The sequence below is a fragment of the Rattus norvegicus genome, chromosome 4 (genome assembly GCF_036323735.1).
Source record: "Rattus norvegicus strain BN/NHsdMcwi chromosome 4, GRCr8, whole genome shotgun sequence".
NCBI lineage: Eukaryota > Metazoa > Chordata > Mammalia > Rodentia > Muridae > Rattus > Rattus norvegicus.
In genome coordinates, this window is record NC_086022.1 from 83,455,434 (window position 1) to 83,479,498 (window position 24,065).

The 24,065-nt window shown below is 43.2% G+C and overlaps 1 protein-coding gene and 1 pseudogene across 4 annotated transcripts in view; one reads left to right on the forward strand and one right to left on the reverse strand.

Annotated features, from left to right (window-relative positions):
- Positions 1–24,065, reverse strand: part of Jazf1 (JAZF zinc finger 1) — a 303,737-nt gene that overhangs the window by 245,380 nt on the left and 34,292 nt on the right. The window lies entirely within an intron of this gene.
- Srsf7-ps5 (serine and arginine rich splicing factor 7, pseudogene 5) lies at positions 15,191–17,320 on the forward strand (annotated as a pseudogene).

A 24,065-nucleotide genomic window follows, 5' to 3' on the forward strand; every position in this document is an offset into this window, starting at 1 on the left:
TTCTTCTAGAACAGGACGTCTTCTACCTAACTTCCCACACAGCCACCGCATCTGGAACATCCTCTGCAGCGGCTCGTGTGATTATCTGACCCTAATTCCAGAACTCACCACAGTGACCTGGGTCAGTCTGACAGGAACTGGTGACCCAGACCTAGGGCTGGAGCATGTTCATGACTCTTCTGCAAATGGGATTGGTTCCTGTGATCATGGTGACATCCAGACAGAGGGCAGATTTAAGGGGCCCTCCCATATATGCATGGAAGAAGACACAGGCTGGAGATGGCTGGACATAAGATGTCCATGAGGCCTGTCTTCCATTACCTGTCTTCAAGTCTGAACAGATGAGACAAGGTCTCAGCTCCACAGCAGGCTCATCCCAAGTATCAGCTAGCCAGCACCGTCACACAGTGACAGCATTCACGGTTTAAGTCATGCTTTGAGTCAGGAGCCCCTGCAGAGGTATGGAGACAGGTACATCTCCACATGGCCAATCAAGTAAGGTCAGGAAAAAGTGGCTTCAGCATATGTCCCAAAAGGAAAAAATAATAAAAGCAGGAAGAAGATTAATCAACTCTTTCTGGTCATATTTGACCTGAACAGAGAAGTCAGTCAGATTTCTGCTTCCTTTCTGGACATCTCCACCACCGGCCCCTAAGCAACAACTGAACAGAGTGAATGAGAGTTGCCAACATGTGATATGCCTGCTATTGGTTGAGAGCGCCTTCCTAAAATTGTGTTCTAATTCCTGTGCCCAGAATGTAACTCTGACAGGCAGACTTTCAGAGGTAGTGAAGATTACAGCAAGGCCTTTAGGGCTAGCCCAAATTCAATCTTAATTTTAAGAGACTGAGACTTGGGAGGCTATGGGACTGGCATGCAGAGACCAGACAGTAGGAAAACACAGCAAGGAACAGCACACATGGAAGTCAGGAGAGCAGCCTCAGAAGGGAGTCTCGGATGCCAGGGCAGCCACAGGTCATTTAAACAAGGTCCCTGAGATCCCTGTGCTCTTGAGGGACCAGAATGGGACACTCCCCCACCCAGTGCTTACATTCCTACAAGGCATGGTGACACAGAGGGGGCTAGACCAAAACGTTACTTTTAAATTCTATGTCCTTTGTATTTTATCTTCAGAACCCAAACTCCAAAGGTCTGAACCATAAAATACAAAAGCAGACGCTACTTTGCCTTCTGGAGCTTGGCTTTGTGTGCTGCCACTAACTAGGCTGAATAATAGCTGCGTCTGAGTACATCGTCCAAATCATCCAAATCAAGCTGGAAACACTGCAAATCCATGTGAATAGCAACCGAGTTTGCCTCTTAATGAGCATTTTAACCAGATCAATACCACAAAACATCAAACTGAAGTGCTGCTACTCCTAAATGTAACTACCCAGTTGACTATTCAAAAAGGAACATTTATTGTTCAAAAGAAGAGAAGCTATCATCTAAAATAAAATTACAAAAATCAAAATGTATTGCATAAAAGACAGAACCTGGTACAGTCTACGAACCATGGGAAGAAAGAACAACATACGATGCAGCTGAATGCTTAATCAGCTGTCTGTCACTTTCTGAATCGTGCCTAATATCCTAACCATTAGCCTCTATACAGAGAAAGGGCAATTATGGAGCAGGGAAGATTGCTTTAATTTTTTTTTTTTTGTTATCCACAATTTGGAAGACCTTCACAAAAATATAACCTAGTACCCACAAGCTATAAAGGAAAAGAATGATCAACAGTTAAAATCCAGCTTTCCATCCTATGGCATTAAAAAAGGAAAAGCTTTGAAGTTGTATTGACAGATATATCTAACAATTGTAATCACAGAAATAAATGTAGTAAAACGATAATTTGTCTGTCACAATTTGCCAAGGGAGAAAAGTATAGCACTAGTAGCTGAATTGTGAAGTTAAATGAAAGCAGACAGAATCCAATTTTCAATGAATCATGGAGCATTATTAATTGGTTTCTTAGCAACAGCCAGGCTAAAATTACTTAACATGTCTGCTCAATCAGATGCAAATGTGAGTGTTATCCTTTAAATGTTGATTATACTTAGTCTTTTCAGATGCAAATCCAATGTATGAAGTGAAAGTAAATGTTGACAGTGCTCATGGAGAAAGATCCCCTGATTAACGCCATTCTGGTGTGAGCAGCCTCACTGCAGGAGCCTCTGGTGTCCACCTTATTTACTGCCATCCTTCGCCTGTCCTCCCTGTCCTGCACCAGCACTGCCTCCAATCCAGAGGAGGCATTCTGGGCAGCCAACTACATGACGCCACGGTACTGCTGATTCTCACGGGGGTTGCATGGGAGATGGAGGATGCTGTCAGTTTAGAATTAAATCCAGGGGAATGAACTAGGAGATTGCACCCAAGACCAGTGTTAATCTCAACGTCCCATTTCAGGTCCACTATGTAGAGTCCAGCCCAGGGGTTGCACCTGCTCTACCCTCTCCCCTTTAAGTCCTTTATCACAGCAGAGCGCAAGAGGATGTTCTTTACGCTCATCTTCTTTGGTTTGTTGGTTTCCTAAATAAATATTTTTACTTGCCACCCAACAGAACCCCGAGTCACTGGATCTTCTGAGTGCCAAGCAGGTAGATCTGGGTTTGTTTGGAGATGTACCCCATTCAGAGAACTCCCAAACCCCTCGGGGTTCATATAAGTGGTGGCATTTTGCCTCACGGTCACTTGCTCATGCAACAAATGTTTGTTGCACTGTTGCTGTTTGCTAGACAATGACCTAGGTGCAGACACAGTACTACAGTCCCTACTGTTCCCCCATAAGCAAATGCATATAGAATACAAAGCAATAATTGTTTCAGGAAGCAATGAGAGCTGGGAAGAGAATAAGTAAGACAGGGTGGAGGTGAGGCTCACCAGGCACCTGTCGTCACATGAAGGCACCTGTCACATGAAGGCACCTGTCACATGAAGGCACCTGTCACATGAAGGCACCTGTCAGTCACATGAAGGCACCTGTCAGCCACATGAAGGCACCTGTCAGTCACATGAAGGCACCTGTCAGTCACATGAAGGCACGTCAGTCACATGAAGGCACCTGTCAGTCACATGAAGGCACCTGTCACATGAAGGTACCTGTCACATGAAGGCACCTGTCACATGAAGGCACCTGTCACATGAAGGCACCTGTCACATGAAGGCACCTGTCAGTCACATGAAGGCACCTGTCACATGAAGGCACCTGTCACATGAAGGCACCTGTCACACAAAGAAGCAGGGCAGGCAGAGGTAGGGAAAGCAAATCTACACCCAGGATAAGAAACAGCATGGGACAGCAGAGGCCAGCAGAGCTGAGTGTAAGGAACAAGAAGGAGAAGGGGAAATGTGAGCTTAGTCAAACCAGACCATTGCTAGGCTCTTCCCTATGGATGTACTGAAAGATTGCAAGACACAAGGATGCTGCACAGAGAAGAGAAAGGCAGGGGTCCTCATGGGGTGAGCGGATGCAGCTAAGTGCAAAGGTTCTTTCATTTTCAAGTCAAAGTCCAATATTCTTTGATTTGAAAATTTTCCTGGCCAAGTGGAATCCAGTCTTGAACTGACTGCTCCCAGAAGGAGGTAGAATGTATTTCCCATCAAAAACTCTCTTCCAAAGATTGGGATAAATGAAGAGATTAGTTGTTCAAAACACTGAATCCACACTCCAGGATATCCTAAGCAATGATCAGCAACAGGGCATATAGTGGAGGAAGCGTGGAGGCTTGCTTTACATAGCGGAGTTGACTGCTGCTTAGCAGATCAGAGATCCTCGCTCTGATGCGGTGAGAGGGTGGCCATGGGCAGACCGTTCTCTGAAGCACGCCACTTGTCCTAAGACAGGCCTTAGATCCCTGAAGGCTTTAAGGACTTAATTGAAAATGTCCTTTACCAAAACATGTACCCTCATGTGTAGTCCATCTCAGGACGGGGTGGCACTGACAGCTTGTTGGGGGCACACACATGCAAGGAACTTATGACCTAAGAGGAACAAGGTAGAAAACAATAATGCTAGTGAGATTTGCATGAGGGGAGTTTTGAGATTCTCGTAGATAATACAGTATCTTTCCATGTTTGCCCTATGAAACTTACATTAATTCTTACAGAGAAATACCACTGACCCCTAACTTATCCTGAGGATCCAATACAGTTGTTCTCAGCCTTCCTCATGCTATGGTGACCCCCGACCATAAAATTATTTTTTCACTATTTTATAACTATCTCCTAACTATGTGATATGTAGGACATCTGATTTGTGACTCCTGTGAAAGGGTCATTTGACCCTCAAAGGGGTTAAAAGACACAGGTTGAAAACTACTGTTCTAAAGAACAGGGTCAGAAAGGTACCAAGTTCTCAGTACATGATTCCTGGACCAGAGGCACCAGCAGTCCCAGGGAACTGCTAGAAAGTACAGCATGTTCATAGGTCTGGCCCCAGACTTAAGAAATTCAAAATTTGGCAGTAGAGTCAAAAATCTGTTTTTTAACAAGCCCTCCAGGTTCTTCTGCTAAGTTTGAAAACTGCCTCTCATTCTAGGCTAACTCAGTAAGATGTTATGTCTCTAATCTTAAACCTAGCACCGGTTTACTGCAAAGTTTGATCAACAGGAAACCAAAGATCGAAGAGTACCTTCCACATTATGGCTTGCATTCAAACTGTCTGGATTCCTTGACACAATGACCTTTTCAAAAGAACCAACCACTCAGAACACAAGGTGCTGAGTCACTAACTTCTTAGGATGACTGATCAGTCTAAGTAGAGGTTATTCTTTGAAAACTCAAGTTGGAGCAGGCCTCTGAGAAGAATCACTAAGTCCTCTGTTCTGATCCAAGGCTGTTTTCCATGAGCCTTCTGTCAGGACTGTTAGATTCCGTCTGGAAGAGCAGTGCTTCCTGGGCTGGACAGAGGACAGATTCATACAGCAGGGCAGCTGAAAATAGTCCCTGAGTATTCACTGAGCATGTGACTTTTAGCCAGAGGCTCACGTGTCTGTCAGTATTTCTGATAATAATGGGATATGATACAGATGCACAGTTGTTACAGACCTTAAAACAAACAGGAAACCTAGAAGATGCTTCAGTCCTTACACAGGATGGGAAATCTCAGATCAAAGGGTGACTCTCAAACTGAATTTCAGAAGACAATCACTTGCAATACTTAATAAAATGCAGACTTGGGGGATCCTTAATATGAAGCACTTTGGTTGAGTTGGTGAGGGAGGAAAGGCAAGGATGTGCCTTTTAAACTATGCTTAAGAGGTGAGAACTCTGCATTTCAGGTATCAGCACTGTCCCTTCTGCAGGTGTTTAGTAGCTTTGCTACAGGGCAATGAGAAGACTTTTTACTTTTAAGGAAATAAATCAGTATGTAGCAAAAAGAACACATTCCCTATTCTCTAAATGCATGCCAAAGGAGTCTTAGTTAAACTAACATTTAACCTTTACTTAATAGAAATGGTAAGCATGGTCACTGTAAAAAATCAAAAAGGAATGGGAAGAGATAAAATATAAAACACCTATCACTTGATACATTTTATTTTCTAGAGAACATGCTGGCCTTCACACACATACACACACACACACACACATACACACACACACACACACATACACACACACACACACAATGGGAACAGAATTTATAATGAATATATATATATACTGTTAAAATTAAAATTCTATTTATATAGCTAGCATATAAGTGCAAATATTTGTGCCATTTGTAGGAGTCTGCTGAAAATCTGCTTTTTAATAAAGCAATTTGGTGCTGATAAATTTTAGTTAAGTGAATGCATGCACATTACTAGAGGCAGACGCATAGAGAATAAATTGATGTGTGTAAGCTCTGGCATTTGTGAAGCTTACTAGACCAGGGTTTTCTCATTTAATCCAAAGGGAACTAAAGGAAAACTGAAATGAACCATACTCACCTCTACCCATTTAACATGCCCATAGAGTCTATAAACAAATTCTTTCAACCCGAAAGTAATAAAAAATAAGCAAATTTTACAAAACGCATTCACCACAACCTGAGAGCTGAATTCTTGGACAATTATAAATGAGGCACAATGTATGTGAGTTTAGTTACTGCCCACCTTCATCCATATTCCAAAGCTTGCAATGGCTTCAGCACTTAGCTGTTGCTAGAATTAAAGACACTAAGGGACAAACTGTGCTTATTAAGGGTTTGGTTAGGGCCAAGTGCAGCAGGGCATGAATAAAGTCTATGCATTCTCTAATGCAGGACTTGGCTGTGATTAGATATCAGCCTGGCAGAGTGATATCTGAAAATGGGACTCACTCACCCTTCCCCTGTCTTTTGTCTTTCCACAGTACCCCTGTGCTCATAAACACAAGAGATGACACAGAATATCAAATACACGGATATTAGCAAAGAACCGAGATCTACAACCAAGATCTCTCACTGTCGGGAATAGTAAAGCTAGGTACTCTAGGAAATTTGTCCTTTGAGAGTGATAGGACATGGTCCCATAGAGGGCTCAGCATGACCCTTACCTGGTTGAGCTCTTCAGAAACAAAGACTCCCAGTCTGCAAATCAAACAGTGGTTACATTTTTCATTCAAATACATACAAAAATTTCAGAGCCTATCATGGGAGTCTCTAGGTCCAGTTGTTCAGGGTATAAAAACTATTCATCAGTTACAGTAAGACTGGGAACCTTCAGTACAGCATGACAGTGATGCATGTCAGCAATGTGTATATATAAATACAAAGAGGGCTCTTAAAAATCTCACCCTCTGCTTTGGTCAGAACCCTTCTAAATGAGTTTGTACAATACACAATGAACTCTCTTAGACTACAGTACCCAAGATTAGAGAAATAAATGAATCCAATGTCTTCTCTAAACACATCACCTTCTCTCTTTATATAAAGTAAAACCAGAGTATACAATCATTAAAATCTTTAAGAAGTTCCTTAAAATTTATACACATCACCATCTCTTTGCTTTTTCCCTATAGACAACAAGCAAGACAGGCAGATATTTGGTCCCTAAACTAGATGTGACTTTTGACATGGAAAATGTCAATGAGCAGATCTTCCTATTCACAGCACTGACCTCTCAAACCTGGGACACTTGGGACACAGTTGACACATAAAACATTGACAAAACACCTTTAGTAGTACTGCCCCTGTTCAGTGGCTCCGTGGCTAAAACATGTCTTCCTTGGAATCCCATGGAGAATATAGATAATTTTCATTGTATAGCTGATGAAATTGGATGTAAAAACAAGTGAGTTACTGGCCACCTGATTAGCATTAGAGAATACTAATTAGGGTAACAGGACGTGGTGGTCTTGGCTAGAAAGACAGAAATGAATTCGTTAGGGAGAAGGAGGCAAGGCTCAGCTCATTTATATTGACCACAACATGAAATCAAGTGTTCCAGAACCAGAACTCATTAAAAAGTGCAGAGGGAGAAAAGCGAGCAGAGACTGTTTTGCTTAGAAGCTTAAAGACTGTTGGAAACAAAGTATCAGGATACCCACAGTTTAAGGGAAAACAGAACTACCCATAAAGATTTCAAAGGAGTCAACTTCAAGGACAGGGAAGGATTCATAAGGGTGGTAAGGAGAGGATTAAGTGGAAGTTATAAAGTGAAATTAGTGCAAAGGCAGTTTGAGCTACACATAAGGAAGCAATTTCCAACTCTAATTTTCATTAGGAGCACAGAATGATCTGTGTAGTGATGACCCTTCATCATGACCATTATTTGAAATTACTGGCACTCACATGCATAAACAGAGTTGAAATTAAATATAGACATGGAAGAGAGAGCACTGTGATCATTTTTTTTAATCTTCCAACTGTAGATGACATTTTCCAAAATAAAATACCTCAGTATAGTGAGCTTTCAATTTTATAGTATTCAATTACAATCAATGTATTTGGAGAACCACTACTGACTTACATGCTCAGCCTGTCCCAGTGCCATCTCTGACCCCTTCCTGCTTTCATACTACAGAACTCTGCACTCTGTTGCAGGCAGAGCTTAGGAGAATCTGTGAGTGAAGGACAAAGTGGCCACTACTTGACTACAGGAGCATACTCCCAAGCAAACAAGTGGCTCTCCCCTCCCCCTAACACTGCCAAAGGCTTTGTTGTCTCTCTCTTGTCATCCCAGGGAAGAAGATTCATTTGTTCTATAATTATCCTTCAAAGATGCAAATTCTTTTATGTGTCAGCCAGATCCTATCAGTAATTTACGCTATGAACCAGAATGGCTTTAAAACTACCAATTTAACTGGCTGCCTTGAAGAAATCTGAGTTTTTAAAGGGTGTAGTGGGGAAAGGAATGGGGGTAGCCCAAAGGAGTAAGACTGCCATCTGGCTGTGAGTCCACCTTGTGCCTTAGATAAAGACAGTGAAGAGAAACAGGGACACACATTGTGTCTGCATCTTCAAATCTAGCAGGTAGACTGTAAAGAAAAAGGTTTCATTACATGATTTCAGGAGCCAGAGTTCCACCCAATACTAACACTTTAGTTGACCTTATTGTTGACATGGATGGATTTTTGAAGAGAGGGAGTAAGGCCAGGAACCTATGATAATAACTCTCTATTGTAGCCAACTAGGACCACGGCTCCCCTCAAACCTGACAGTGACCCTAAGTCCTTGACCAGGCCAACTTATTCCTACCTTAGGCCTCTGCACTCATGTCTTCCCTTGCCAAAAACAATCTTCTTCCACAGAGTTCTTCCTATCACTCTGGTCTTAGAATAAATGTTACCTCTTCAGATGGGCCTTCACTGAACCAAACCAATGCTGCCCATTTGCCACTTAAAAGCACACAACTCCCTCCTTCCTTTCCTTCCTTCCTTCTTTCCTTCCTTCCTCTCTCCCTCTCAACCTTCCTCCCTCCCTTCCTTCCTTTTATAGCACTTAAAGGCCTACAGGGAATACTATTTGGGATTCCTCTGTGTCCCTCACTAAAGTCCAGTCGTTAAAAAAGCAGGGCATAGTCTTGGAGTGGCTGCAGTCTAGCCTCTATGTGAACTGTCCCTGGGCACAACGAGTAATCCTGGCCACTGCTTGTTCCACAATCTGGAAAACCATGTGGGACATCACTTCCTTTGAACCTTGGAGAGATCTCCAATATGAACAGCACAAAGGCACAGACAGCAAAAGCTCCAACCTCATATGTACGGCTCTAATTAACAAGTTGGTCTCTTACTATTCTCAACTTCCCAGTACCTCCACTCTCCAATCCCAGAGAGCCCATCAAGTGATTGATTCCTGCCCAAATATGCTCATTTAGTTAAGCTGAAAATACGTTCCACAGTGACAACAGACTGCACCTCCCAGAGTCCAGAAGTCTGAATGAGTGTGTGTGTGTGTGTGTGTGTGTGTGTGTGTGTGTGTGATTTGTGACTCCTACAGCACATTTTCCAATCTGTTTTATGGCAATTGTTGTTGTTGTTGGTGGTGGTGGTGGTGGTGGTGTTGTTGTTGTTGTTGGTGGTGGTGGTGGTGGTGGTGGTGGTGCAGAGCCAGAGTTTCTCTTTGTACCCCTGGCTGTCCTGAAACTCACTGGGTAGAGCAGGCTGGCCTCAAACTCCAGAGATCTCCCTGCCTCTGCCTCCTGAGTATTGGTATTAAAGGTATGCATGACCATGCCTGGCTGTCTTCTATTTTGTATTATACTTATTTATATTTAAATTTTCTCTTTGTGTTCTCTGTGGAGTGGGCTTCATGTCTACTCCTTTTACCTCCAAAGTATTTAGTATTGAGCTTTAAATGAACACATAGGCATTAATTCCACTATGACCTGAAGTGATTTCAAGCTATGAGTTGTCTGGTATACAAGCAAGTAGCAGTTTTCCTAACTATTAACTGTGTGTGCTGGTTAATTTTTACTGCTACCCCAAATGGACTGAGAAATACTTAGGAAATTCGTAAGGCATATGTCTGGTATATCTGTGAGGCTTTCCCAGAGAGAATTGGATCATGAGGGTTTGGACATAATCAGTGGTTGAATCTACTAATGGATTAAGAATTTCAAAAGATTACCAGAAGTGGGGTAGAACTGTGGAAGATGGGGCACAGCTGGACAAAGTAAGTCACTAAGGGTAAACCTTGGGGTACCTTTTCCTGCACTTCCTTCTTGCTGCTTTGCTTTCTGTCCTCCATGAAGTGAACATCCCCTCTCTCCAATGTTCTCACAGCCATCCTGATCTGCCTCATGAAGAGTCCAGGATCAATGGAGCCAAGGACTGGGGACTAAAATCTTTGAAACTGTGAGCCAAATAAAAAATGCCTCTTTCTTTAGGTTGATTTTTTTCTATGAAGCATGTTGTGAAAGTTGTTAGGAAAGCAGCATACATGCTGGGTTCAGGCAGAGGAGCAGTATTATCTTCATATAGTAACATCTTACATAACCACTGACTATTTCATTTCATTTTAAACTACAGACTTTTAAACATAACATGTTTATGTTACACTGCCTACACATAATGCTATAGGTCTGAGTGAAAATCAAAGACTGAAACTGAAATGTGGAAAGTTGTAGCCCTAAAGCTTGTGTTGTCTTAAACTGAAGAGCACTTTCTCTCCAACAGGCTAAAGAACTAGCAGCAGTGTGCTGACATGTGCTAAAAAGCAGATGGGAGACACAGCATTTACCTACAGCACAAAATGCATTGTTCAGCACCAAGGGAGTTGTCACATGTTTCAATTTTACACGCTTTACGATCCGTCCTACACCAGCTAATTGCTAATAAGAGCAAAGAGTCCTTGCCACATGCCCACAAACACACGGCCTTCAGCTATCCTATAAGAACTGGCCAGGGCTTATAGCAAAATAACTTCACTCAGGATTTGTGCCAAAATTTCATCTTGTACCTGTGCCCTGCCACAGATGTGTGTGTGTCTCTCTCTCCCCCTCCTTCTATCCCCCCTCTCTTTCTGTGTGTGTGTGTGTGTGTGTGTGTGTGTGTGTGTGCGCGCGCGCGCACGCATGTGCATTTGGAGGTATATTTTTGCAAGGGAAGAGATGTTTTCAAAGGTAAAAGACATCTTCCAAATAAGCAATTTCATTTAAAAGTCTGTTCCATAGGAAATGCCAAGAGCTATAAAATGTCTTTTAAAAACTAATTTCAGAGTAAGGGAAAGTGACATTCCCAGCAGCACTAATAACAAGTCAGGGTGTCTTGGCTAAGTAAGTGGCACCACCCTGAGAGGCTGCTATCAGCAGCCTTGCCCTAATCCTCCTGCACTAATGTGCTGTGCACTGTACCAGTTCTTCTCTTCTGTGATTCCATGAGAATGTCTACAAGCTGCTGAGATTGGCAACTGCACAAATATTTTCTCAACTCCCTACTTCACCTTGGGGGGCACTGTATCTCGTACTTTCAACATTTATGGACAGCCTTGCAATCCAAAAATGCTGTTGCAGAAGTAAAAAATATAATATTGAACATAATTACATGAGGTCTCCAATTCTGAGGGCTCATGAAACACCTCGTGTTGTGCTGTCTTGTGTTTATGATCACACAACCCTCACAACTCCTTATAAAAGGTATTATTCCTACTTTATGGATGAAAAAATGGAACACAGAGGTTATGTTTTATGTGTGGAGTATTTGCAGCTAAAGATAAACAGTAGATGTTGCGTTTAAACACTTTCCCTAACTCTGACTCCAAATCACTTACTGTGTGGAGCTTTTCTCCTGTTCTTACGATGTCTGAACGGGAAGTTAACCTTCCTGGAGGAAGACAAGAGAGAAACCACCTGGATTTAAGGTATGTGACCAGTTATGTTCCTAGACACAGTGGGTACTTAGAATCTAATGGAAACTACATCTCAGCTGAGGTTAGGCTAGGCTGGCTACACAGCAAGTTAAATGGATGGTATGGTTGGACCGCTCACATCTACTAGTGTTTAGTGAGCACCTTCTGTATAGTCACCACTTCTAACTAGGACAGAATTTCACTTAGCATGATTTTCAGTGCTGGGGTGGAACCCAGAGGCTTATGCATACCAGGCAAGCACTCTATCGCTGAGCCACATGTCCAGCCCACCATGCCTCAGTTGCAGAGATTATTGTAAACTCTTCATCCGCATACAGTTTATACTAGGGTTAGGGAGAGAGACTAAGGAGATAATAACAAGTACTCTACAGAGTACTTAGGGTTCCCACCTCAGTACTGATTGTTGAGGCCCAGGGACATGTCTGGCCCCAGCCAAAGCGAAGGGGACAAAGGGCCACAAGAGGGATTCCTTAAGAGGCCATAAGAAGGCAGGTGGAGGGAGGTGAGCAGGTGAGCAGTGAGCTAGGAAACTTGGTTGGGTGAGTGTTTACTCTGTAGTAGGTGTATGAAAGCACTCATTAACCAGAAACTGTTGAACGGGGCATCCTGATGCTATCTTACAGGCAGCAGCTGAGGCGTGGGGGGTGTAGTGATGCACGAGCACAAAGCTGCACAGCAGCAGTTAAGGTAGTGAGCCTGTGCCTGAGATTCAGGACATCTCACCCCTAAGCCCTCCAGGAACCACCGCTGCACCCTGAGAGTCAGTAGATGCAGCGAGCTCCTGAAAACACAAGGAAAAACCCAGGGCTAGGGCATACTTGCTACAGTACAGCAAGGAAGAGGGAGGTGGAATGTTCACACACCTTCAGATGCTGCTTCTCCCCAACTTCCCACTGCCCTCACAACCCAGGGCATTCCCAACAAGAAGGCTGAGGTCTTTTGGAACTAGCAGTCTATGTGCAGTGACACAGAGAGCCTTTGCTACCACTTCTAGTCTCCTTACAGTGTTTGTCACAGCCTCTCAAGCACTTTCTTGATAGTTCCTTTCCCCCATAAATGGGGAGACTTGATAAATATATTTTTAGGACACAGGTGGCTGCTTTCCCATTGGTGTACCCCACTTTCCGCCTATGTTGCTTCTCAGTAGTGACCCCATGACTGGTGTACAGCTAGGAACTCAGAATTGTGTGTGTATAAGGAGGAACTGGGTGACAAGCAAATGAGTACTGTGTCAGGACCGAAGGGACATGATCATCCTGCTAAACATACTCTATTTGGTATTCTTAAATGTAATTTTCCATTTCTAAGAACATGCTTTATGTTAACTGTATGTATTGTTGAAGTTGGATCTTGAATGTTTTCCATGGGCCCATATTGTAAAGGTTTGGTATCTAGCCTAAGGTGTAATGAGAGTACTGGGACTTTCAGTAGGTGGGCCTGGTAGAAGGAAGTGAACTGAGGTGTCACAAAGAGGATAGTTGGAGCCCCAGTCCCTTTTTCTCTTGTTTCCCAGCCACCATTAGGTCAACAGACATTCTCTATTAACTCTCCCACCAAATGGGCTGCATGGTCATGGATCCAAAACAGAACACATCTACCATGAACTGAAGCCCCTTAAACTGTGAGATAAAATAAACTTTTCCCTATATGTCATCTCATATGATGTTTGTCATAGTAATGGCAGTGTGATGATCAACAGAAGCATCACAACAACACGAGGGGTAGAAAGAACTTACTCAGTTTTCCAACAAGAAGACCAAGGTACAGGCAGTGCATCCACCACGCCCCAGGGTACATGATGGGCAGTCAGGAGGGCAAGATTCAGTTCTAGAATCTTACCAGAGCCACGTCTTAATTACTACCTTCTCTTGCTAACCAACTCTCACGAGAAAAAGTGGGACAACTCATATCTACTAGCTGCCCCAGAGCAAGTAGCTGTGATATCTTTGTGAGCTTAAGACCTTGTTACAGTAAGGAAACACAATGTAATAAAAGAAGTACAAACTCAAAATACCAGCACTCACAACAGCACAGAGGCGACAGGAACCTCATTCCTAAGACTGAAAGGAAATTTATCAGTCAAGTAAGAAAGGTGCAGAGAACAAGTTAATAATGGCCCAGAGAAAGACACAGTTTCATATCTAACCTACTATTAATTAATTTATGTATTGCCACTAGGGAGGAGGCAGTCAGTATTAAGTTCGATCAAATATGGAAAAGCATGAGATTGCTGTGACTGTTAGAACGGTAATTACTGAGCTGCGGTGCCTTCCTTACTCACATTCACAGAACGATTTGCTGTTTACTTGCCACAGCGTCTTTTGACAGGCCTGACAAGCTTTTGAGAGACTAGGACACTCCTCAAAGAGAACAAAGGAGATCTGATTTGTAAATCCTGGCAGGCTTCTGATCCAAGTCTGGCCTCATACCTGCCTCCTGCCTCCTTCCAAGGGCCCCTATGCTGTATGTACACATTCGAGGAGCACAGGAGAAACTCTGGCCAGCAAGAGAGGGATGCTGGCTGAAGAGTCCCGTGGCCCTGGGCTCAGGATAGCTTACACTGAGCTGTAGGACTTGGGAGCAGAGGTACCTGCAGCAGCAGGAAACAGCACGTCAGAGCACACGAAGAAGTTGTCTAAGTAGGTTAGGGTGGAATGGAAGTGAAAGGACTCTATTACTACCCAGCTTCCAGCTCTGACTATCTCTCAGGGTTCTGGCCCTAATCTTAGTTTGGTACTTGAGACAAGATCCCCACTGTCCACAAGTATGCCTGATGCTAGTTAAGAGTTTGCCATTGAACACTGATTTCCTATGCTCTTAGTGAGCTTCTGAGTCTGTCCACAACATGGCTAAAGTTGTCAAGAAAAAGACCCAGGAAACTCCTGGCAAAGGCTTCCTTAGTACCAAACAGTCTGGGCTGGTCATGGCAGGGCTCAAGTGTTCCCAACAAGATCTATACGGTTGGTTCCTGAGCCTGAATATCTCAAAATATATGTTACTTAGCTGCAGAGCTACTATGAACCAATAGTCATATATGCCTGGTGTCCTTATTAAAGGGAGACATCTGGACACAACTATGGCTTCAGGAGAGAACCACGTTAAGTTTAAGTTGTGCTATCTAAAACCAAGAGCTTCAACAGCTGGGAGAAAACCTGCAACAATGCATCTTTCTGTCTCCTTCAGGGCAGCATGGCCTCTCTGTACCTTGATGTTTCTACTTAGTCTCTAAAACTATCAGAGAACAAATATCTGACATTTAAGCCAATTCATTTATGGATATTTTTAATGACAGTTCTGGAGAACTGCACCCCAGAACCGTATTTGCGTCAAGGTTGACTTGCACAGGACAATGTCTTCATTTCACCCTGTTTACTGAGGATCCACTAAGGGCCAAGCCTGGACTGAAGGGTAAAGATGATGACACTGCCCCTGGAGTCTGGAGTCAAAGGAGACCAATGCTCCCTGTGGGATTACAGTGAGGTGGTCCTGGGGTAAAGGGTGGGTGGAAGGGGAGGTGGAATGATTCTTTCTGGAAGCATTGCAGAAAAGACTGCCTAAGGTGAGCCCTTGAGCAGCTCCAGTTTCTATGAATGCTGTGCAGACAGCCCAGGACACAGAGAGAAAAGTAAGGCATCATAATACAGTAAGAGTTCCTGGATACAAAGGTATTCATGCCAGCATTCACACTGCCAGCCAGAAGATGTACTCACCTTGCCACTTATCAGTGATTCTGACGGAGACACCTGGGGTGGCAACAAACATATGTGCCCTTAAATGTCCTAGAGGTGGGTTAATATTCAGCCCTCACAGATTTTGTTTCCTCTTCATAGTACTTCTCAAGCATGGCACATACAGTAAATGATAGTATGCAACATAACTAAAGTAGAAGCAATCTAGCAAATCTACTTAGGAACTGTGGAAAGTATCTGTTCTTTGTATCACTCGGAAATGATACAAAGAACACAATGGAAGGCATTGAGCAATTTTGAAATCCCTGAAATGTTTACAGAGGAAGCTATAGGACTGGTATTCAAATATACTTTGAATTGTTGAAAGTTCTTTGTGGTTCTAAGAAATGTCCACTAGTTTACACAGTGAACTGCCCACCATGAATGCCTAGTAGCACTTGGGACTCAGGACCCACAGTTAGGAAGCCCATGCTTATGCTGTTCCAACTTTTCTTGGGGTAGAACAAAAACTCACTGACATAAAAGCTGTGGTCACAAGCTGGATCCTGTTACACTGAAGTCCCAAGCCAAATGTTAAATAGATCGTTGATCCTGACCCCACTCGGACATGTGACTTCTACAAAGTTAACAGACAACATGGACAGGTGGCCAGTACATAGGAAGGTTGGTGCAGAGGAGAAGGTTCCCAGAAAGGGTTTCTCAGAGGCTCGGCTCTTAGAATTTGTCCTAGTTGTATGGGTGCAGAGATGGAATGTTGGAAAATTCCTGTATGGTGTTTGTAAGAAGACAGCAAGAATCAAACAGGCCGGGATCGCTGGCAGGGGAGGTTGTGTAGCTGCTTCTGTGCTACTCACGCTGTGAGCATTGCAAGCTAGAGCCGAGTATGCGGGCCGAGTATCACGTTACGGGCAGTATGGCGGAGAAACCAAGGTATATGTTGGTAACCTGGGAACTGGCCCTGGTAAAGGAGAGTTAGAAAGGGCATTTAGTTACTATGGGCCCTTAAGAACTGTATGGATTGCCAGAAATCCTCCAGGATTTGCCTTTGTGGAATTTGAAGACCCTAGAGATGCAGAGGATGCGGTTGGAGGATTGGATGGGAAAGTGATTTGTGGTTCTCGAGTGAGGGTTGAATTATCAACAGGCATGCCTCAGAGATCTCGGTTTGATAGGCCACCTGCCCATCGTCCCTTTGATCCTAATGATAGATGCTATGAGTGTGGTGAAAAGGGACATTATGCTTATGACTGTCATCGCTATAGCCGACGAAGAAGAAGCAGGTCACGATCTAGACCACATTCCCTATCCAGGGGAAGGCGATATTCTTGCTCACACAGTAGGAGCAGCAGTAGGAGGTCAAGATCAGCATCTCCTCGACGATCAAGGTCCGTGTCTTCATAGATCAAGACCAGCTTCACTCAGAAGATCTAGGTCTGGTTCTATAATGGGATCGAGATCCCACTCAAGGTCGAGATCAAGATCCAGGTCTATTTCACAACCAAGAAGCAGCCGATCAAAATCCAGATCTCCATCTCCTAAAAGAAGTCATTCCCCATCAGGAAGTCCACACAGAAGTGCAAGTCCAGAAAGAATGGACTGAAGTTTTCAAGTTCCCCCGTTAGGGAAAAGTTATTTTGTTTACATTATTATAAGGGATTTGTTATGTCTGTAAAGTGTAACTAGGAAAGTTCATCAACCATCTAATCAAAATGGATCTGGATTATTACTCTGTAAAATTCACAGCAGTAAATACTGTTTTTGTTGAATGCATTAACATCTTATGGTCTGGAAATGTAGGTTTTTATTTGACACATTTAAGTAAAATGTTTCTAACTAGAAAAAAAAAAGAATCAAACAGGCCAGTATTCCCCAGCAAAAAGACTGCATTGAGAGCAACATTAGGCTATTTCCAGAAAGAATCAATCCACTGTTTATGCTATCACCTTATCTATTGTCCAAAACCAAACTAGATGTTTTTCAATAAAGTGTAATTTAAGAACAAAAAGTTTCTGCCATTAACAGAAACTAAGCAACATCAGAGACAAAAACAAAATCAGAGACAAAAACAAAATCAAACCACCAAACTTGGGTGTTGGTTCTTGCTTTGATTCACAGGAAAGCAGCTGCTATGATTTTACCCTCAGAAATACAGAGCCTCTGAAGTTGGATGTTAATACAAGTTACTTTACGTAGTATTATTTTAAGCTATGCCTTTGAGATTTTTTTAAAACAACAACTTGTAATACTTTTAACTGGGGCTGGGGAGATGGTTTGGTGCTTAAGAGCACTGGCTGCTCAATTCTCAGCGCCTGCACAGCAGCTTACAAACATCTGTAACTCCAGCCCTAGGAAATCTGATGCCCCCTGCTGGCCTCCAGATATCAGGCACAGATGTGGTACCCAATCATACATGCAGGCAAAATATTTGCTCAAATAAAATTAAATTTAAATTTTTAAAAAGAAATAAATATATTTAATTATCTACCCTCTCTGACTCTTTTTCACACTCACTAAGGACTGAACTCAGGACTTCTTGTAGCCTATCACTGAGCTCATAGTTCATTGAAAATATTAGAAATTAATAATGATTACTGATTCATAACCTATAACTGAGTTTATGCAGTTAGAAAAAAACTATATTTAAAATAACAGTTAAATTATAGAATTCCTGCAAATAGAAATGTATTGTTTTTTAATCACTGTGAGTGATATTTCAGAAATATCTGAGAAATTAGTTTAAAGGGCAGAAAAGTTTATTTGAATCATGGTTTCAGCCCATGGATCTGTCCCTGTTGCTTTGGGCCTGTGGTGACACAGAATGTCATGGTAAAGCACAGGGTCAGAGATGCCCGTTCACTTCCAAGCAATAGGAGGCAAAGAGACAAGAAGAGATTGAGGTTCTAATATTCTTTCTCTTCAGTAGGCCTACAAACTAAATGTCCCACCATCTTCCAAGAGCAACACAGGCTGGGGAACAAGCCTTAAAATAGCAGGAGAGACATGCAAAGTCAAAACTATAGCAAGAATGAGGCAGTCCTTGTACTGATACAAAGAGATTCTCAAAAATGATTTAACTGGACTGAAGAAATGGCTCAGAGGTCAAATGTACACACTGATCCTGCAAAGGAGGCAAGTTTGGATCCCAGAACCCATGCTGGGAGGCTTACAACTGCCTATGATTCTAGTTCCCTGGGATGGCTACTCACTTCTGGACTCCACAGGCACCTGTACTCTCATGTATGCACGCTCCATCCCCTCATATCCACCCTTTAACCTTGCAACCTCCACCCCAAATAAAATAAACACACACACACACACACACACACACACACACACACACACACACATGTTGGGAAACCCTGCTATTTAAGGTTGCAGTCTACAAGGTCAGGTCAAGATAGGTCCTCTGAGCTGAGTGCAAAATGGAGGACTCCCTTTTCCATCAAGGCTTCCCCTTCTCTGCCCTTGTCTGGGGAGCCCAATCCTCATAGTCTCTACCTGAGGAAGGTAAAGAACCCTGTACTAGGTGGTTTTGTGTGCCAACTTGACACAAGTTGGAGTTATCACAGAGAAAGGAGCCTCAGTTGAGGAAATGTCTCCCCCATGAGACCCAGCTGTAAAGCATTTTCTCAACTAGTGATCCAGGTGGGAGGACCCAGCCCATTGTGGGTGGAGCCGTCCCTGGGCTGGTGGTCTTGGGTTCTATAGGAGAGCAAGCTGAGCAAGCCAGAGGAAGCAAGGCAGTAAGTAATATCCCTCCATGGCCTCTGCATCAGCTTCTGCTTCCTGACCTGCTTGAGTTCCAGTCCTGACTTCCTTTGGTGATGAACAGTAATATGAATGTGTAAGTAGAATAAACGCTTTCCTCCCCAACTTGCTTTCTTGTCATGATGTTTATGCAGGAATAGAAACCCTGACTAAGACAAACCCACCCAGTAATTACCTGGGATTCCTGGAATGCTTCTCCATGCAAATCAGGCATTCCCAGTACTTTAAACTCTAGCCAATGACTTACATTCACCCTGAAAAGCCTTTGCACTCTCCAAGGTTCACATACAGCTCGACTACCCCAAATAAAGTGTATGCACACAAGTTGTTTCACTAAAGATCATCTAAGAATTATTTCACTGAGTCGTATAAAAGAGCTAAAACATCCTCAGAGAACCCCGCCCCCCAACTCCCAGCTGGATCTGGATCCTGCAGACCCCACCCGCCTGGGCTCCAATTCATCCTTCCAGCCTGGTGTGCAGCAGCATCCGGACACAGACACACACACAGACGCACACACAGACACATAGACACAGACAGACAGACAGACACACACACACACCTTAAAAATGAAACAAAACATTTAAATATAAGGGTTTAATTTTTAATGATATTCAACAAATTTCGGGTTTTTGTCAACAAATTTTTGAACAATTTATTAAAACATTACTGGCAGAAGCTTATTGGTTCCTGGGCTTCATCCCTCATGGTTCTGATGTGGTAGATTAGTAATGTACAGAAAACACTATTTTCCATATGTACCCGCATTACACGTGTGTACGTGAATACATAATTCTAACACTCTGATGCAGTCATAGCTACGGTCACCACAGTAAATCTATGAGACTTGAAACCCACCGTCCACAGAGCCGGCTGAGCAGGCGTTTACGCAGACTCACTGAGAGACCTCCTTTAGAGACCTGCTAAGCACTAGAGTCAACCAGGAGACTCCACCAACTCTTCCCAAACACTCAAGACCTTTTTGCATGGGTGACTTTCCCTCTGTGCTTACTTTTAGCTCCTAGGAAAGAGGACACTCAGAGAGAAGCCAGCAGAGAAAGAAAGCTGGAGCATTTTTAAAGCCAGGGTCTGTCTCAGCAGGCACGTAGAACCCTGCTGTCCCATGCAGAGTGGAAAGGAAACCTCTACAGAAGGCAGTGCAGCCACCAGAAAGCAGGTTGGATTTCTGCAACCCTCACAGGCATTTCTGCATGGACAAAGCCGTGTGCAGTCAGGCTGGCTGCAATTCCTCCTACTGGTCAACCCTGGCCCAGAATGTACTCTCTGCTTCAGGGATAAAAATTACACGTCCTGTGTTAGAATAGAAAGACCACTTTACAGAGAGTCATGAGAGCTTGCAATCCCAGCCCTACCTCCACCCAGATGCTGAGCTAGCTTGGGAATACTAGACTGAAGGAATGGAATAAAGAGTTTGTCTCACTCCCTTGGGTCTGACCTCATCTCTCACAAATCTACTCATTTCCCACCCTAGACTGACTGAAACATATCCACTAGCAGAAGTTCCCAGGCTTTCTCCACACTCCCTCTGGTCCTTATTTGTCATGTAGTTCCTACTTAGAAAGCCCTTCCTGACACCTAGACATCCTGCTGACTCACTCAGGTTTCAGTTCAAGCTTTGGTTCAAGGCTGCTTGTTTCTGGATAAGCCTCCTCTTCTAGCTTGGAAGCACCACTCTTAACACACACACACACACACACACACACACACACACACGTTTCTAGGCTCTGCCTCCCTGCATCCTTTGGAATGTACTGTGTTGCAAGTCAACATGCTTAGAACTGAAGAATTAGTAGTGGAGGATTCATAGGTTCTGCAGCAGTGAAGCAGTGAGAATATTCATAAACTGCTTTAGAATCACTAATCAGCTTTCTGACCCACATCCCCTTGAATGCTAGCAGCACTGTCCTTTAACTAAGATGACAACCCAGTTAATCAGCTTCAAGTTCATTGCTTACCCCTTAGCAAGGAACCAAGAAGGCTTTGCATGTATTCTCAGCATAGTGCATCCAATGGAAACAAACTACTTTGTCTAGAATGCCAAGTTCTCAGTGTGTTCTCCTCATTATTCAGTTGTCAATTTCCCTGACCAAGAAGCAGACATTTTCAGAAAGCAATGGGGGCTGCCATCTGATTCCAAAGATCCAGGCTCTGCTGCCAATCAACAGTAACACCACTCTGTCATCAAGAGGCCAGGTCACCTAATGGCCAGGGTCCCTTCAGGCTCTTTATAGAGCAGTTGGGGGAGAAAGAGGAGAAACAAGAAAGACCAACTTAATAAAAATTAAATTGAGTAAGCAATAGGCTAGCATAAAAAACAAATATGCATATAACCACAGTTTAATTACAGTCTAATAATCTATAATAAATGTGCCCATTTGTATTATAAACCAGACTAATTCTTTTAAAAAAGAGCACATGGACAGATGAATAAAGGTTTCTAATTTTTCTACTTCAGGCTTTTTAAATCGAAATTGAATTTGTTGGGAAATGGCAGATGATTTCCCAGCACTGTTATTCCAATTCCAAGAAGGAGAAGAAGTAAACGCTGGTGAGATGCAGGGATTCATTCCGGTTTGTCTTTTCAAATTTACATTTTACTTCATTTGGGAAATGAGATCACTTTCTGTCTTCTGTTTGGAAAATTATTTTCCACTTAAATGTAAACATGAGGTTGTGGTGAGATTCTGAAGTGACTGCTCTCCAAGTCCTCCTAAGCTGCTTTCCTGCAAGTGGACAGAGTAGGGCAAGTGGAGCGCCCCAGCCTGAAAAGGTCCCCAAGTGCTTCAGCCGCAGCATTAGGAGGTCAAGCCTCCCACATAAAGATGGGGGCACACCTGAGGGCACACTAAAGAGGAAGACTAAAGCCCAAAGGGAGGAGAAGCACTCCTCATGGCCTTCCTGGCTTAGGCTTGACCTTTAGCTAATGCTCCACAAATCCTTTTCAACATTTAGCACTGTGTCTCTTTAATAGACATCCAACAAATAATAGGACAGAAATGGTATGACAGCAACCATAGTTAAAGGAGCAGGAGAAACCGCTGGCAGCCCCCCGATTGTCCCTTCTTTTTACTAAGAAAGAACATAGGTAAAAATAAAAGTACTCCCTTTTTAATTTAGTTTGAAGAACCTAGCCAACAAGATCAGGTGGCTCTTGCAAAACAAACAAACAAAAAACCAGAATCATTGCATTAACTCCCCAAAATCCCCCTGTGCCTCTGGTAGCCAAGTCCCCTCTACCAGCCCAGCACAAGGATAACTAACTGGCTTCTTTCTGCCCCTAGCATCTTGCTTTTTCTGAAATTTCCTATCACTGGTGCCACCCTGCATCTCGTTAGTTTGGGTCCATATCGCAGTCTGAGCGTCATATGTGTGGCAGTGCAAGTGGAGCTTGCCCCCCCTCCCCCTGAGCAGCTCTCCTTCTGCACACCAGCACATGAGCTCCATGCTTGCACACCAGCACATGAGCTCCATGCTCATACCCTCACACTGTGTCTTCACGTTCCTTGTTCATCCTCTGTAAAACATCAGCCACGGTTCCGGTGAGATACAAAGACAGTCTCTGCTTGTAGCATCAAGCCTGGCAAGTCAACCATCTAAACAGAGTTGGAAATGCTTAGATAGAGCAGTGAGAAGTGGGCAGCAGAGAGGAGGGCAACTTCCTGAAACACTTTCAGCCACAGAAGACGGGGTAAGCACTGAGTTCATAAAGGCCATTTCCGCACTCATCAGCAAGTTTGTGGGTCACAGTGAGTCACCTGCACACTGTGAGGCAGTAAACAAACTACCTGTGGCACCTGGAGATTTGGGGATTCCAGGTGTTTTAAATGAGTTACTTTTAAAGTAAATCTACCTGACACCTGGAGTATTATAAAGTACTGTAGGGTGTTAACTCTGTGTATCGATCAACACAGTGTACTGATCATAACTGAACTTTACTTGGTGTCTAATCATTCTAAGTATTCGTGAGTTATCACTTTGGCAGCCTGGCATTTTGCTAATTTAAACAGCCCTAAACTACTGTCATTTGTTTTCTTTTAAGGGTATGGATGTTTTGCTTGTATGCATGTCTGATGCCCTCAGAGACCACAAGAGGGTGCTGGACTTTTCATACCGTGGATATGTCCTTGCCTCTAACCTACAACTGTTCCTCTTTTAGAAATGTTCTAGTTATGAAATATTTCCATCATTTAGAAAAGTTCAGAAAAGAAGACTCCAAGTGCCCACCATCCAGTTTCATTTGTCAAGTGTCCACACTGGACACACTTGTTTAGGATTAATTTTTTTCTCTCCTACTGTACACTTGTTTCACATTATGAAGTAGTTTAGGCCTCTCCAAGGCATCTGCATTATGGAAAAATCATGCACAATCCACCACAAGCCCTGTTTACATTCTGGTGAATTTTCTATTTCTCTCTTGCAAGGGGGATTCCCACCATGCTGTGAGCTTGCATATAATTTGGAATGGCTTTCATAGTAATGGTCTAGCACGTGTGTTTCTTTTGGCTGCTACAAAACCATTATCATTAAAGGCTTCAGAATACAGTGAGTTATCTTTCTCTGACCAATCTCATTATGTATTTAGGATATTTCTAATTCTTTTCTATTAAACATATCAACCTCAAAATATCTTTACCCATATTGTTTACCCTTCTTATTTTTAATGTGCCCAGAACACATCCTTGAGTTTTATACAGTTGTGTTATCTCCTTATCGAGGAGAGTAGCTCCTTGACAACATCTGAGTGAGGGCTCAGTGGCAAAAGGTTTCATTCATTTGCTCAGCAATCTGCTCAAAACATTTGCTCAGTTCCC